This window comes from Cibotium barometz, chromosome 38 (genome assembly GCF_041138505.1).
Source record: "Cibotium barometz isolate CiBa-2024 chromosome 38, ASM4113850v1, whole genome shotgun sequence".
Lineage (NCBI taxonomy): Eukaryota > Viridiplantae > Streptophyta > Polypodiopsida > Cyatheales > Cibotiaceae > Cibotium > Cibotium barometz.
Window position 1 is genome coordinate 22660945 of NC_141083.1, and position 17598 is coordinate 22678542.

Sequence of the window (17598 nt, forward strand, 5' to 3'; positions counted from 1 at the left end):
ATGCATGAGCAGTCTACCAACAGTGAGGTCATGGCTAACTTCAAAGAAGTGTGTAGCACATTATTGCCAGGTGACAAAGGTAAAGATACTTATCACCAGCGTGTCCAATTTAGCAATAGAATTTAAAATATTGTTGATGAATGGTGTTTGGATGCCATCAAACACTTAAGTCCCCCAATGTGGTGGAAAGAACATGGCAGTCAAACATTTGAATTACAACACATTGCTATGTGTGTGTTGAGCATTGTTGCATCATCAGGTGTAGTTGTGAGAGAAATTGGTCAGCATACGATTTTATTCACAGCAAAAGACGTAAAAGATTAAAGGTTTCGGCGCTTGTGTACTGCTTTTGCAATATGAGGTTGCTATATAAGCCCCAATCCATTCTAACCCGAGTGGTAGAACAAGATATACGAATGGCTCTAAAGCAAACACATGAAGTGATTGCCGAGGAAAGAGAAAGTGAAGATGAAGAAGAAGAATGGGAGATAGACTTGAACGCCTCTGATGTATCAGAGATCGATGATAAAGCTCCCGTTTTGCTTCGGGATAATTAACATGACAAGACTCAGTACTTCGAAACTTTTGTTTTCAAACACAAGCCTGAATCAATTTAAAGACCACCAAGAACTTTCAAAAATTTTGTTTTCATACACAAGTCGGAATCAATTAGTGGAACACCAAGTACTTCTTTTCATTATGCACAAAATTTAGGTGTAGTTACAAAATTTGTAATAAAGTTCATGTCTACAAAATTTTAATATAGGGGGATCAATGTCTACAAATGTTTAATTGAGGGGGATCAAATTTAATCATCGCCTAGTTAATAGGCGATGGTGAAATGAGCTTATTAAGAAGATCGTTCAATTGAAAGTGAAGAGATTCATCTAGCAATGCTCCATACTTTTCTTCATACCACAAGAGCTTTGCCTCTTGCGCTCTTATGGTTCTCCTTATTAGCTCTTCGATCTCTCTTTGCCACCCAAGGCTTCATAGTCTTGCAGTAGTTGTTGCGCTGTCGTACCTTGAGCTGCTAGTGTAACTCCTTCGAACAGCAAAAGATTGAATGTTCATGTTCTCATGAGGTGTGAGCACGAGGCTTTGTTCGTTGTACTTCTCTCCGCTCCATCTTTGCTCTCTTTTTATCAGCTGCTGCTGCTGGGCGACCCCCTTGTGGTGGCTTATCATCCTAATTGACTTGTTTGTTGAGGAACTCCTCACAAAAACGTTGCTGGATGAAGTATAGGGGCACTTGATGATTATTTGGCATCATTTTAGTTTTCTCCACAAATCTCTCCAAAAAATGGCAGAAAGTCCCACATGCTAAAGATCTGATAGCTTTGGTGGGTACATTTGTTTTGGATTCTTTTGAGATGGGTTCTGTGTGCACACAAAAGAGTCAGGGACTAGATTCTTGCATTGCTCCAAACTGAGTGGGGGGGCCTCAAGTGCCTCTCTTGGAGGTTGCACGTATTCCAAACCCTCTGGTCCGTTGCTAGGTATCCTTGCATCCTCGTCCTTGAGGATGCGCTGTGCGTCTTTGTGGTCTAAATCTTCCAGAGCAAGAACTGGGTACAGAACTCTAACATTGGGGATATCCTCTAAATCCTCCCATTCTTGATTCACCTCCAATGAACAGTCCGGCAAGGTAACAAGGTACACTAAAAAAACAAAATAGAGAGCTAGAATGAGAACCCTTGTACTGACAATTAGAGACATTGGACATTCACCGAGATAATAGACAATCAATGAGACATTAGACATTCACCGAAAAATGAAAAACGTGAAAGAGATATTACACATTCACCGAAAATTGAATCACTTTAAAGACATTACACAACCAATATCCAAATCGGAATTACTAGATTTGTTTACAAAGTACAATTGACTTAGTCAAGACTCAAAAGGGTGTAGGCTAGCATGGCGAGGTAGAGATACATCATATTGGGGGGCTTTAGCTAAACACATCACCAACTCATAGGCCGACGGCCTTTTATTTGGGTCTTCATCGGTGGCTCTCTCACACGCAAGCTCTATGTTTCTCAGGAAAACTCTCTTTGGATCAGATGATGGCGGGAAAGAAACCGCTTGGCACAATTTGGATATTACATATCCCAAGGAGAAGATATCTTGTGCTTTGTTGAAGGGAGGTGGATGCATACACAGGCTCTCAGGCGCCATCCAAGGCCAATTTTTTCTAGCCTATGCCTTTGCTAGGATAGTGTCTCCATTCAAGGGAATTGCATGCTTGCATGATGTCAGGGATTGTGTAGACCTTCCCCAATCTCCGATACCAGCATAAAATTCATCATTTGTCATCGAAAAGTGAATTAAGACATTGTCGGCATGCAAATCATTATGGAGTCAATCCATGTTGTGCATATATTCAATTGTGTGCATTAGGGCATTAATAATGTGGAAGATATGTTTTTGGAAGTGCGGCTTGTCATTGGGATCTGTGGTTAAACTCACAAAATTCTTGGGGGGAGCTCTTTTGCCATCTGTAGTGCATACCCACATCCAATTGCAGAGGTTACCGTCGTTCGAGTGCTTGAAAATGATCATGGGTTCTTTTTCATCGCGGCATAGTCCAAGAGGATCAACTATGCCGCAATGAATGACATCCACTGTGGTGGCCTCGACAACTGCGCTGCATGATATCTTCCTACGTTCACTTCATTAGTCTTGATTACCTTGCAAACATACCACTGTTCGATGAAGTTTTTGTCATGAACCTTTCATTTGGTGGCATATGCAAAGGTTCCCTCCCCTAGTCGTGGTGAAAGGACATCAAACTCTATTTGATTTCGTCGCAAGATAAATAAGGTAGGATTGCGGCTCCATGAAATGATCTCTGCGCTTGGAGTCGCGGTACCTATGGTAGCGGCTGTGACCCCTAACTTGGAGTTAGAGTTTCGTGTTGCTTTCTCTTACCCGTTGCTATGCTTCTCTTTCTCCATACGGCCTCTATATACTGTAGCTTTGCTTGATAGACCAGATCTGATCTTTTTTGAGCAGGAAAGTGACCAATGGAGCGAGAGATTTCTCCTATGCACCTTAAGCATTCCTTCATGATTTCCCCATCTTTAAGTAAGTGCACGTGCAACTTAAGGGAGGGATCATACTCGATCAAGGCCTTCCATGTTAGGCGGCTACCATGATACTAGAAATCTCTTGGAGATTGTTGTCAATTGTCTGGAGGAGCCAATCTGCCGATCTATCTCTGCTTCAGGTTTAACACTCAAAACATTCCCAATTGCCATTATAAGTTTATGACGTTTGTCCCTTGTCAATTGGAGTTTTCGTACAAATCTCTCAAGAAGTTGCTTTGGCACTTGCTCTGACGCTTGCACTGGCGCTTGCACAAGCGCTTGTGTAAGCACTTGCTCTGGCTCCGAAAAGCTCATGAGAGTGAATCCAGGTATACTAGTAAGCCTATCGAGATGAAAATGGATAATTTATAGTAATACATAGATGGAGACATTCACATAAGTGCATACATATGCATTAATATTTGTGCGATAATGCTTACATAACCAATTTGACTACAATGACAAACAAATGACAAGCATTAATACATGTGTGTGTGTGCATTAGTGCTTAGATGTTTTGGTTATGCATTTCATTTTGTCTTTGTGAGACGGGGTGAAACATTTCATACCAAAACTCTGCGTTTTGACATGAATCGTTTCACGGCGGTGATGCTGGTGTATCCACATTAATACATGAAGACAATAACACACAAGGACGTGAAGACAATAACAAACAAAGGACAAAAATTAATACATGTGTATGTGTGTGCATTAGTGCTTAGACATTATACGCATAACCAAGACAAGACTCAAGAGATGAAATAAAATGGGTAGAATAGTCAATCGATATGTGCTGTATGTAGTCAATGGGTAGAACATTGATTCCACCATTGATATACCTAAGCTATATAGTCAGGAGATAAAGAAAACTATGGATATGCCTAGTTTCAAAGCTATAAACCTAAATCTAAAGCATGATAGAATCATGACTATTGATTTCACCATGCATGGCTATGCAAAAGCTTATCATAATGAATGGAGTGAAAGAGAGTATCAAGCTAGCTAAACTTCGATACCACCCGCGTAACAGTGGTATGGATGTTCGACTATCTCAACACTGCCTCCCCCTACCATTCCTAGGGAACATAAGTGCTCAAAGTGCCACCCAAATCAGCTCATTCGGTGGATCAACATTTGAGACGAATGGTGTTTCAATAGGCTTGTAGTAGATAGCAAAGCGGAATATTCTATAATGTCCCATGCCTATGCACTAAAAATATAACTTATTAGGCTTTCCATACTCTACAAACATTACATGTACATGAAGTTTTGCAATCTTGTAAATTCTAAGGAGCCCAAAACTATTGTTGTAAGTGTTTCGACCATAAAAACCTAGCAATAATCTAGGTTGCAAAAAATAAAGATATTCCCAAAAAAAATCAATCATAGTTTTTACTAACATAAAACACAAAAGCAACATAAAAAGCTAGTTTGTATATCGTAATACACCTGTGCTCTCTAATAGTTCAATTATTAGAGATGATGTTGCTTGTCCTTTCCAAAACGGTGGGTCTACAATTGAACCATGAAAATTAAATAGATTATAGTAAGTAATAATGACTATATTATAGCAAACGTCAAGAGGGATACCTTCAATATCTTGTCCATTATGATAAATAAATGTAAATGTTCTCATTTCCACATTCATGCTAAGCTATATACTTGTGATATCAAATCAAGATTTTGATGTCAATCTCTCTCTCTTTCTCTCTCTCTCTCTATGGGACATTCAGTATTTCAAGTAAAGAAATAAATAAAGACACTACAAATGAAAGCAAGTCAAAAGCTAAACATTTACTTATCCAAATGTTAAAAAAAACAAACATGAACTCATCGAGCCCCTATAGCCATATCAACAATTTGAACCATCCCTTGAACAATAGATGGATCACTCCATACTGTGGATATGTATGGTGGCTTTAACTCAATTTCAACCATTTAATCCACACAATGTAAGTAGATTTATATATATCAATTCAATATTACCGGCAAGGGTAGCGCCATTGTGAGATAAATTGAAGGAATTTTGCTATCCCCAACTCTTATTAAACTTCATGTCTTTGCATCACAATAAAATAGTTATCATTCTAAAAGAGTTATCAATCAACTTAAAAATATGCACACTTATAGAAAGAAAACATAGATAGCACATGCCACATCTTTGTAAGCATTCTCCTTTCGAATGCTTACTTGATTGATACAGAGATATCTAGGAATGTAGTCTCTATTTGTAGGCTGATGTATCAATAGCTCACTCACTACTTTTTGGCCATAGATTACATTTACATTCTTCTTCATACCATTTGCAATACCTCTTTGTAGACAATATTAGCTGTATAGACTTTGTTTAAACCTTCTATGCTACTTTCATGTTCCACAATATCCTTTATACACACTTTCACTGCATTAGATGATCTAACACACATGACATAGCAACATACAAATGTCCATGTGTGAATACTTGTGTAGCCAAATAAAGTCCCAGCACACTCAATGTTTGTCCTTTTGGGACTTATTTATTGACATACTAAAAGCTAGCCTCACAGGAAACTGTCTCCTCCTCATGTCGTCAAAAGGCAATTCAAGCATAGTTGGTATGAATGTTATCCTGGGAATAAAGACCCTATCTCCAATGTTTGTACCTATAATAATTTATGCTTCTATAAACTTTGAGTGAAATTTCTTGCATATCATTTGGGTACCATTGCAAAGCCCTCGTTGAGGGTCCAAATTACCGAGCAGCATGATAGGAGCATTCATCTTTAGAAGCAATAAGCAGTGAGGTGGGCACCCACCACCTAAATTCAAACTATTCAAGTACTCAATTGGATACATTATTATGTCATTCTCAGATAAAACAATCGTGTCTGCATTGAGGTATTCTCTTTGGGGGATCCGGGTAATGCACTCAAGGCTAGTTCATTAATCTCATCAACCTCTAGATTTCGTGGTGCAAGAATAGCACGATGAAGAAGCATGCATAGTCCTCCACTCTTTGAACATATTTGTACATCCATTCAACCAAATTCAAAGGGAGTTTCCATGGAAATTGTTTGGATGGCCTAAAGAGCCATGTCCAATTTGTAAAGTCCATTTGACAAATTCTAGTTCTGTATATTCATATGCACTCGTTTGACCTGCATGTTTTGGGTGAGCTTTAAAACATTCACATATCTCCAAATATATGATCGACATAACATTGCATCAACAATATCCTCACGCAACCCCTTTGCCACAACTAGTAAGATTTGCCTAAAGTTACCACCAAAGAGTATAATTTTTCCACCAAACACAATATCACTTTGCATAATGTCTTTTAATGTTATGTCCAATGCTTCATAGGCATACTGATGCATCATTAGAGCCTCATCCCAAATGATCAACCTTGCAAGCTTTAACACCTCAACCAATGGGCTATTACCTTTAATACCACATGTGCTAGAAACATTGAGAACCAATGGGATTTTGAAACGTGAGTGTGTTGTACGACCATTGGATAGTAACAATGCAGCAATTTCGGATGATGCTCATGCCAAAGTAACTTGATTCTCTCCACGTAATCGAGATAGGAAGGCATTATAAAGATATGTTTTGCATGTTTTGCCTGATCCATCTAGTCCATCAAGGAAAAAAACACCACCATTATTCAAAGCAATAGTCTCAAGGATAGTATTAAATGCTCTTGATTGACAACTATTTAGACTCCTTTCCATGGATATAAACAAATCAACATGTTGAACTGAATTAGACATCATCTCTTCCATCAGTAAACCATTGTTGATAGTTGCAACACTTGATCTATCAGGAATAGGCAACCCTTCAAAATCATGTAGTCATTTGCCATATTGTTGTAAGAGCTCTTGCATGTGCAACAGAGCTTGGTTCTTTGCTGTATAAAGACAAACACCAGCATCAACACACCCTCTTTGCAAGCCATAAAAAAAAATCATCTGAAATTTTGGTGCAGAATTTGCTCCAAAGCTATCCAAGGGATATAGGCTCACAAAAAACCAGTATAGTGACAAATAGTTGACGTAGTTCGAATCTTGTTTTTGAAATGCAGCTTCTTGAAGACACATATACCACTCCTCATCACTCTCTAGCATTCCTCTAGCTTCACATGAAGTCTTAAAGGAGAGATACAATTGTCCACTCACAGTTCGTACATCCTCAAAAGATTTATAGCATTTACACACTGTGAGTAACAATTGTCCACTCATAGTTCGTACATCCTCAAAAGATTTATAGCATTTACACACTGTGAGTAACATGTGTAGGTAGTATTGCTCACCTGCACTCGGGTTAACATTATACATAGCCAATCATATTCTCACTTTTTCTTTTAGTCCATGATCGAAGAGCTAAATTCCAAACCCACTTGCAAGGGAAATCAACATATAGCAAGCTATTTGCATCTGCATGCAAATAGCAAGCTAGTTGCATCTGCATGCAACTCATTAGCTCTGAACCATTCTGTGATAGTAATTCTTTGGTTTCTGTCACACCTAATTACATCATGCAAATTATCATGGTCATCGAATATCACATTATTTTGCATCGAAAGATGAACATGCAACCTTTGTATATTAGGTTTTTCATCATGCAAATTCTATTGGTATAAGCGCTAGCATCCCTCAAACATAAACACGTACTATGCATCTAGATATTGACTAACCTTGTCAATAATCCCATGTATATCTTACAACTCTATTATAGCTCTATCATGTCCTTTATATACATACTTATACAAATACTTCACTGCTTTAATAGTAGAGCATACTTCTATGTTAATATGCGCTTTATATCTCATAGAGAGAAAAGGATTATATGGAACAACCCATTGACTATCCACCTTACGATCCTTTACTTGGATGAAACTAAAATCGTCTCCTCGCCACATGTATGTTGGATACCCATTGTCATTAACAATGGTAGTCTCAGAAGACTTTAGAGGATATCGATGTTTGCAACTCCTGTTAACCATGCAAGGAGAGCATATATTTAGTTCTCCACATGGTCCATGAATATTACAATGACTAATTAAGTTGTGCAAATCAGAAAACATCACCTTATCTAGAAGTTCAGCACATACCAACATATCATACTGAGAAATCTCAGTCGGTTTACATCCACTTTCCAATATCAATAATATATGTGCATGTGGCAAACCTCTTTTTTGAAATTCAATAATAGAAACAAATCCTACCACCCTTCCAAATAATGCTTTTTTCACTAATAAGTATATCATATCCTTATGCTTCTCATAGAATACCCATGCCATCAAGTTCGATCGATCTTAGGCAGTTTGACTCGACAGTAAAGCATTGCTTATTTCATCCCATTAGGATTGCAAGTAAAGGTAATAAAGAGGTCAAGCTTACCCATCTTGCAAACAATTTCCATTCAATCTTTATATGCATATATCGAGGCCCCCTAGTATATGAAGATGGTAGAACTATCCTACGTCCAACAATGCCTCCAAAGACTGTATTGACCCCATCACTTGTATTAACCATATCTGCAAGCCATTGGTATACTTCAACACACGATGTTTTCTGGTTATTACGTATTCATACTAATCTTTATTCTTCCATATTACTATATGCTTCAACAATGCCATTCAAACCTTGTCTATTCCTGCCGTGAAGTGGAATTCCAAGATGCCAACCTAGATGCAAGTTAGATATTCTTTTTATAGCACCTATGTGCAAAACATTATTTGAATATCTCTATGACCTACATGAAAATCATCTCCTTTGCTCGACATGATAGGAGCTACCTCACTCACTGTAGGAACCAAGTATTGCCTTAAGGTTGATCGAGCTTCCATGATGATGACCATTCTCAAATCAACATGTGGACTTGTCTGCAGCATTTCTCTCATTTTATGAAGTGCATGGGCGTACGGATTATTATGTTCATACTACATAATGCATTGTTTGCAACCTTTGAAGCACGATACGATTTAAAGAAGGCATTCCATGAAGTCTATTCTCCAATTTATGCTCCGTATCATACACATATAATTGGGCAAGTTGCGGAGCCACATCTTGTGTTTCATCAGGTATTACAGATCCAACATGATAATAGGTAGTACCATGGATTCAAAAATTAAATACTCCTCCCCCCTAGTGAACTGATTATCCAAGTGAGGAGCCACATCTCGTGTTTTATCAGGTATTACAGATCCAACATGATAATAGGTAGTACCATGGATTCAAAAATTAAATACTCCTCCCCACTAGTGAACTGATTATCCAAGTGAGCACCCAGTGAAACAAATGCCAAGGCATTGTTATAAGAGCGTATATTCTTTCTATATTCCTTACTTGTATTATCATTACGTAATAAATCAACAAATGTAGAAGGAGGATTTCCTAAAGGTAGTATAAAGAGATATTCCTACTTGCATAACAGTGTTTGTCCATATATTGTCCAAGCTTCCTTGACGCCTCACATTTCCAAATTAGTGCACCACAAAAATGGCACTTATAATCAAGGGATCCTAATGAGTTAAGAGTAAATTCCCCAAAACATACCACCATAGTTGCTGGGTGCTTAACATTCCAAGGTACTGAAAACACACGCCTTATAGAGTGACACTGTGATTTAATACCTTTCACATCCCCAACAACACAGCAAATAGGTTGAGGATTATCAACAGAACCAATCTCATCTATAGGTAGCTCAGTCAAATTAAAAGAAACAGAGCCTTGTGCCATATCTCTATGTGCCTGAACACTCTGATGTTCATTGATAGGTTCTTGAAGTAGTGTAGCATTGGGAGTTGCTTTGTTACTCAAATCTAAGTGGATTCTACCGTAGAATTCTCTATGCTCCTCCTCATCTTCAACCCTTCCAAATGTTTCGATTTTATTTGTGTTAAAGTACTTAAATTAGCAACAATTTGTTTTCGAATGCAAGTCTTTGTCCCCACAAACAATTATGGCGAGACACACGTGTTGTATCCAAAATTCAAAGGCAATGAACTTGGCTTGAACTTAGATATATGCAGCTCCTAAGCATCTTCAACTTCCTTCGAAAAATAAAATAACAAATACTAAGAAGACCAAGAGAACAAAATATAAAGGGAGATGTAAATAATTTGAGAAAATAGAAACTTCATAAATATCACCACAATGAGCCGGCTCTAGAAAGTTGCAATACAATTTTCCTCTTGAGCAAAAGCATCATTACTATCACATAAATCTCTAGGCAACTACCCTAGTTTCCAACATGCGGCTCATCTTTTTCATAATAGCATTGAGTTGATTAACAGATATCTTTAGACTCAATACCTCCAAGCCTAATGTACGCACTTTCTCTTTTAGAGAATTGACTTGTTCTTTACATTCCCTATTACATCCACCTAGATGTTTCCCAATTTCAACATGTATATTTTCCATGAAACACATCATGTCTAGTTGGTTAGCCTCCATGTGACCACTACCGTCAAGAACACAATGGAGATGATGAGTTAACTCATCTCTGAGCGTATCTCCCCTTTGGCTACCACTTCCACGGATCTCATCCCAAAGAGCATCTAAGTACTCTTTGCAAGCAACTTTATTTTTCTTAGTATGCTCGCATATGTCCGCCGCAATAGTTTATTTTTCTTAGTACGCTCGCATATGTCCGCAATAGTTTTATAGTCATTTGGAGCTTGGTTATCCAGATGGAGTGTTTAACTGAGCAAGGTGTTTTACAGCTCAAACATTCATAAACTCAAGCGGGGTACACAAAGTTACTTGGTAGTGAAAGCATCATTCGCAGAGGCCACTAAGGCATTGGAGCCGTTTGTTATCATTCTAGATCTCCATTTACTGGAATCCAAAATGAATATCTTAAGGATTTACAAACATCTCTTTATATCTTTGTCAATATATAATATAACTCTAACTGTATACCAGCACTATATACATGTAGATACCTCATTGATAGATAAAGTACACAATAATAACTCTTAGCAATACATATAATTGTCTCTCTAGAAGTCTAGTATTGTCAAAACCATAAAGAAAGTTATTTACTTTTAAAGAACATTTCTCTGCTATTCTAAGGCTACTATAGTTTGTATATTCTTTAAGACCCATATATTCTCTCTCTAGAACTCTCTATAATCTTTGCTATTCTAAGGCTACTATAGTTTGTATATTCTCTAAGCCTACCATAGATTGTATATTCTCTAAGGCCCATCTATTGTCTCTCTAGAACTCTCTCTATAATCTCAAAGACAGTGATCTAATAAAGGAAAAGTTTATAGCTTAGACAGCCAAGCATATCAATATTATAAACTGCATTTATGTGTATACACTAAAGTATTAGATGTGCCAAAGATCGTAATTACGTAAACATTTGCTATAAAAATCATCAATATTAAAATACTCATAAGATAGAAAGAGATATAGAAAGTATTTTAATGTGTGTCTCTTCTCCCTCTCTCCCTCTCTCTCTCTCTCTCTCTCTCTTTGTTAACCAAGCATATCAACATAAAAAACACTCTTTATCTATGCATCACATATTAACTCCAAACTCACAAATAGATAAAGACAAAAAATCGCCAACAATAAAACCAACCTCACGTTAAAGAGAGAATGGTATTCGAAACCACCAACTTTGATGCTAACGTCCTTGTTCTTGCCTCTACACAATCACACACAAACACCAAAATAATTAACGCTTATGGTCTCTCTATTTTTCTCACCCTGTCCTGATTATGTTTCACATCAAATACACAGAAAAAAAGGCAAGAGTAACTATATGTATACTACATGTGTGGAGTATGTGCGTGTGTGAGAGAGAGAGAGAGAGAGAGAGAGAGAGAGAGTATAGAGAGAGAGGAGACATCAATCAATAATTTTAAAGGAGAAGCAAACCATGGACGGAGCTAGAGAAGGTGTCGGGGAAGCGCAAGTATCAGGGAAGTAGACCTGCACACAGGCAAAGGCAAATGTGAGAGAGCAAGACACTGGGAATATGGCTCACTAGGTGCATGTTTTAAAGACATTGACGGGAATTCAAATTCCCACAACCTATAACCTACGACAAACTTGAAACAGGCGGCTCCTGCACCCTGCAGTGGCTGTGCATGGAGCAGTGGCTTGCAGTGAAAAGAGGCAAGAGGCGCATGTAGAACGCATATGACCCCAAAAAACCCACCACGTGATACATGCAGAACGCAGATGACCCAAAAAAAACCCGCCACATGGCAGGGGGCTTTAGCCCGATAAGAAATAGAATAGAGGCAGTTATGTTCTAGAGGTATCAGCTCTTAGACGATTATGATTTCTGCAGGACCTTGTTGGCTAGGGTTTCTGTAAGTGTTTGTAAGCTTAGGACTGCTGAAGGAGCTTGTCCGTCAGGTTTTCTCCAATAGCTTGTTCAAGGAGGGTGTCTATATCTGCTGTTCGAGGAGTGTGCCTTAGTTGGTTTCTGAAGGAACTTTTGAAGCTTCCAATTAGGGTTTTTGCAAGATCTTACCAGATTAGGGTTTTTGCAAAAGCCATATTGTTTTGGACATACGCCTCTTGCACTTTTGTAAACCAAGGAAGCTCCAACAAGTGCGACGTATGAATAAACATGGAAGCCTACTGCATTATCATTATCAGGAGCGGTTACATTTTCTCTCATCGCAGCAAGAAAACACATCCAATTGGGCTGCAGAGCATGCACAGTTCTCAACAAGGACTTTGTTAAACTTTGTGATATCTGTGGAACCCTATATCATCAATCTCACCTGATACATTTGCAGAGACCAATTCTGCATTCGATGAAGAGGAGGAAGAGGGAGAAGGGAAAAGAGCCAAGTTTTGGCCCTAAATGTCCTGCACAGTTTCTTATCCAGATTTGCAGAGATTAATTCTACATTGGATAAAGAGGAGGAAGAGGGAGAAGGGAAAGGGGCCAAGTTTTGGACCTACAGTTTCTTATCCACATTTCCAAGAAAGCAACCCGCTGAATAGAAAGGAAACAAGCAGCACTATCCTATTCTCTACCTCTTCCACGGTGAGTAGGAAGAGGAAAAAGCAACAAGAGAGCCAGGACATAGCAAGCATGGAGTCTGATTACGGGAGTTTTGTAACAGTGTGCTTGGAAATCTCCATCTGGAGAGGGTGGAGAGGAAGAAACAATTAAGAGCAGGTACCATTATCATACTTATACTTTTTTGTGTAGTGATATTGAGTCACAAGTTAACTTGGGTTGCTGCTATCCTTGCCTTCAATTCACAGCTGCTTATTACTATATTTTGAAAAGCATGCGTTTATTCCAACCTTTGCTTTTGGCCTTTTTTTTAAGAAGCGCATCGTTTCTTTAAAGAGGGCGAAGGATGGCGAGCCGTGAGGAAGTGGCCGTATGGGTGGTCACTGTATGGAACTTCAGGGGTGGTCGGGTGGGTTACATGGCGTTGCTGCTGCTGCTGCCGTCACCATAGCTGCTATCCACCAACGAGTGCTGCTGCTGCTCCCGCTGGTGCTATTGTTACTACCGCTGCACCCGCCTCTAGGAGTAGCCCGCTACCGTCTCTAGTTGCTGCCGCCATCACCAAGGCTGCCGCCACCAGGTACCGCTACCGCTACCGCCACCAGCTGCTGCTGCCACCTCGGTCGCGTCCTGCTGCCACCTATGTCAGGTACAGGGCTGTTGTCGCCACCACGTACAGTAGCCGCCGCCAGGTCCAGCCACCGTCACCAGGTATAGTCGCTGCTGTCGGGTACTATTACTGTGATGACAGGTGTTACTGCACTTGCACGCATGGGTTGCTACCGAGTACTACTGCTGTGGGCACTGACAAGGTGCTGTTGCACATGGCCTACAGCAGGGTGCTGCTACACACGGGCAGTCAGGCAGGTGATTAGGTAGTTGAGCATGGGCTACTACCAAGTAAAATGCGACCAGGCGACTACATCTATGGGCTACAACTAGACAGGCATCAAGCAGGAGTTTCTTTGAAGACAACTGGGCAGTCAGACGAGTGTTAGATGGGAGGCTCTCTACGCCAGGTGACTGCATGTGTGGAAGCAGTCAGCGTGGGTCTCTCTCTACCTCTCTTGAAGAAGGTGAGCTGAAGGAGGCACCGAGGGGCTAACAGCCAAGGTCTCTCTCTCTCTCTCTCTCTCTCTCTCTCTCTCTCTCTCTCTCTTTGCAAGCAGGCTTTGTTTACGAGATTTGGATACAGAGAATCAAGTTAAGATGCACAGGATGATGTTCTTGGAAGAGATGTGTGTTGCTCTTCATCTTGGGACCTATGTGTATTCAGGGATTGCTTGACACGATCTCTATCTTTCTCTCTCTAGGTTTTTGGCATCGTGATTGGATGGTGCATATGTGGATTTATCTGTCATGGAAACAAGACATTGGTCTTTCGAGAAGAAACAGGACTTTGGTATCAAGGATACAGGCCTATGGTTTATGGATACAGGTCTTTGGTTTATCAGATAATACAGGTCTTTGGTTTCGTGCTGAAGCATGTCTTTGGATTCATGTGAACAAGTTCTAGTTTTCTCGAGGTTACATTCAGGATGTGACTATAGGAAGGACAAATGGTTTGGTATAGCCCTACTACTGTTTGGGAAAGGGTTCGTGGGAATCCATGGTTGAGATGGAGAAGAGTTTTTCTAGCAAGAAGGTGTTGTACAGGTGTGCCTTCTCTATAGAATGCTTTGCTGTACTAAGCGAGAGATCTTATTTGGAAAGTCCTGGGTGAAAAGCTAAAAGGGATCCTATTGGTAAAGGATTCGACAAGTTGTAATTTATACTCATTTTTTATCAAGTAAAGAAATACCGCAAGGGGCGCCACTGCGTTTTGGGGCCAATCGGTGTCCTTGTACTATTTGCAGGAGCACTCTAGCTTCCCCTGTTTATTTTCCTTTTCCAGGTCCCCATGGGTGTTGAAGTGTTTTGTGTGCGAGTGTTTGTTTCACCGCCTGTCAGATTTTTAAAGGCCGGTTACATGGTTCCATCGTCGGGTTACCGTCAACTTTCTCAAGGAGAGGCGAGCCCGTGGTTGTCACATCAAAAGCTTCAACATGTGGAAAGTGAAAAGGTAGTACAGGAGGCAGTGCGGGATTGTATGTCTTTGCCTATATGAGTTGAAGAGCAAAAGCTAAAGATGAAGCTCTGGAGAAAAGACACCAAGGACAAGAAGTAGTCAGCCAAGAACAAGAAGCAGTTGAAGTGTTATAGTGCAAGAGATGGGTTGAAGGCTATGGCTTTCGACACTTTGTCACCAGTGGTATCTTCACGGAGACTTCATGGGGTTCGGAAGGTAGTTTCTTTCTATGTTTAGCAGTGGTGATCTACTATGCTTCATTGGGGACTTGTGCTTACCACTTGGGTGGAGTGCAAGCAGGTTTTGGGTGCCTGTGGATGCATTAGATGAGGCTCAGACGGAAGTGGAGGAACTTGATGAGGTTCTTATTCCCAAGCAAATACTGGCACACAAGGAAAGAAAGGTACAAGGTAAAGTTTCCCGTCGCTATCTTGTGAAGTTTAAAGAACTATTCAACACTGATGGATGCGAGTGGATGGAGGAGGGTGACTCAGCAGATTCACCTTAGGTATTGTAGCTTTATCTTGATGCTTTTGAGTTGGAGCCAACTCTTTCTATGGTTCATTCAGGTTCAGCAGAACTGGGGTCTGGAGCATTACCTGATGCTCAAGAGGGGGGTAGCACCTCCACTCCCTTGTTATAGACAGGCTCAGTTTTTCATCTAGAAGTCGCTTGGTGACATCTTTGTATTCACCCGAGGTACTGAGGCTGACAGTACATCTGCTTATGGGACTTCTATGATATTGTGTACTAGTCACGCACATGAGATGGTAAAGTTGGGTATGGTTCACAGTTGGTGCACCTTGAACTATAACTGCAACTATGGATAGCTTTTGCCTTTGGAACTAAGGTATGACTGAGGAAGATTCGGACATTGATCTTTGTCATATGGTTTTGGCTGTTATTGACCACTGGATTGGTCAATTGGATAGAGCCACCTCTGCCGGCTCAATCTCCACCTTCGCCGGCTGAGCCACCAGTGGCATCGCCCCCAGAGCTGCCTGCTATAGCCATGCCACCACCCAGAGCCCAGCTTTGCCGCCACCTGTTCCCCGGTTTGCGCTGCCTCTGTGCTACCTTTCAATGCACTTACACTGCCTCCAGCAAGCACCACCTCAAGCAGCACCGCATGCGTGCCTCCAACAACCGTCGCTTTGCTTCCCGTCAACCGCCTTCAACAACGCCGCCGCTTCCATCAAGCTGTCGCTTCCATCAAACCACCACTTTGGTCGAGTTGAAGGCTTCCGCCATCTTGAGAATGCCAACGCCACTTCATTGTACTTGTGCCACCCTTAAGGAGGAAAACCTTGAGCTACTGTTGCATCATTTCGTCCTGTCCTGCTAGCGTCTCTACCACAGTGTTTTTCTTATTAAGACTCCTTTCACATTGGGTTTCTTGTGGGATTTTGGGAGCATCAAGTATTTGATTTATACCTTGCTACTAGCCCGGAGTAAGACTCTTATGGGTCATCCTCGTGGTGAGTTCAGGTATTAGAGATCTTGTGCCTCGACACTTACTTCAACCCGACCTCGACATCGGCACTCTTGTTTGATATTGTATTTATTTGTTGTATTGGTCCTGGCTTGGCATGGATTGTTCCTGAAATAAAGTCCTGAAAAGGGGGCGGAGCCTGTTCCTTGCTCAATGTGGTGTACTGTCTAAAACCCCTATACCCATTTCTCTCTCCCCCTTCTCTCTCTCTATTTATATCTTTTGGACATGTGGTTGAATCTGTCATCACTACACGCTCTGTTGGGCTGATAGTGGTATCAGAGTAAGGATTTCTCTTGAAGAAAGCTTTTCTGGGGTGACAGAGCCATGTCCAGAGTTGAGGGAGACCAAGGGCCTCAAGAAGGAAACAACTACAAAGCCAACACAGAACTTCTAGAAGGGAACCAAGGCTGCCAATCTATCTCTCATGAGGTCGCGGCCATGACATTAGCAGAATATCGAGATTTTTAAAAGTTCAGATAGTATCTTCAAGAAGATAGTATCTTCAAGAAGAAGAATTCCTTGCTTGGAGAGCCAAGGCTGCCAATCTATCTCTCATGAGGTCGCGGCCATGACATTAGCAGAATATCGAGATTTTTAAAAGTTCAGATAGTATCTTCAAGAAGAAGAATTCCTTGCTTGGAGAGCCAAGAAGAAACAAGACTATAGAAGATCTCAAACGTTTGAAGGTTTCATCAAGGATTGAGCCATCGAAACCAAAGGATTTGAAGCTACTAAAGCCTATCTTTAGGCCAAAGGAGTCATCATTGTGGAATGATCTAGAGCTACCCATTCTATTTCTCATGGAGAAGACATGAAAGCTACTCCTCGACTTGCTCTCTCATATGAAATTTCCTCAGGATAGGTAAGGGAAAGGAAGGCAATGAAGCCAAAGAGATTGGAAGATCATCATATTGACATCATAAGAGGAAGTTTGACGAATGGTTTGCAATGGTGCTTAGCCC